The sequence below is a fragment of the Octopus bimaculoides genome, chromosome 15 (assembly GCF_001194135.2).
Source record: "Octopus bimaculoides isolate UCB-OBI-ISO-001 chromosome 15, ASM119413v2, whole genome shotgun sequence".
Lineage (NCBI taxonomy): Eukaryota > Metazoa > Mollusca > Cephalopoda > Octopoda > Octopodidae > Octopus > Octopus bimaculoides.
Window position 1 is genome coordinate 5,268,636 of NC_068995.1, and position 898 is coordinate 5,269,533.

The window sequence follows — 898 nt, forward strand, 5'->3', positions numbered from 1 at the left end:
ATATATCAATCACTCTCTCATTCACTCAATCATTCTCTCATTCACTCAATCATTTCGCCATTATATCCGCTCCTTTACCGACCCAGGAGATGGTGTAAAACGAAACTGTCATAGGGTTTGAACCAATGTTCCATAAATCACTGCCTTACCCACCCCCACTACACCCAGCACCTCGTAGATGTTTTCTTTGCCCCACGCAAAATCCTTCCCTTTCTGGTCATTTAGCAATGTTTCTTGTCATATATCCACATCAACCCTTATCGAGTAGACAGACCCATAATCAAGAAACTCCAACTACGAACACCACGACTTTGGGAAGTGTAGGTATCGAGGACAACATTATCTGGGATAACACGAGGGATATGGCTGCAGCTGCTGCTGTTGCTACATCAACAACAAAGTGGTCATATCATGTATCTCCTAACAGCTAGGCAGAACGCGCCTTTTAAAGAGAAGTTGATTTCATTTTTTAGGAGAAGTCATAGGCCTAACCGAGAAAGAGTATACAGTAAGATGTCAGGTGTAGCTTTCGAATATCCACCAACAGCAGTGTCAGTTTTTTGAGATGTATATGAACGGCGCAAACACGGCAACATCTTGCTGACACCCACACATAAACTTTTGAAACGAAGTGTTTAACGTCCGTCCCCATACACACACAACACACAAAAAAAAAGGATAAACGAATTAACACATACATATATAGGCACAAATATGTTATATACATTACGTATGTATATATAATAAATAATACACACATACAATATGAATATATTATATATATATGTATGTATATATAAATATATAAATGTTTATATTTACATATATATATAAATATGTATATACATAAGCTTATATATATATATATATATATATATATATATATATATATATATAT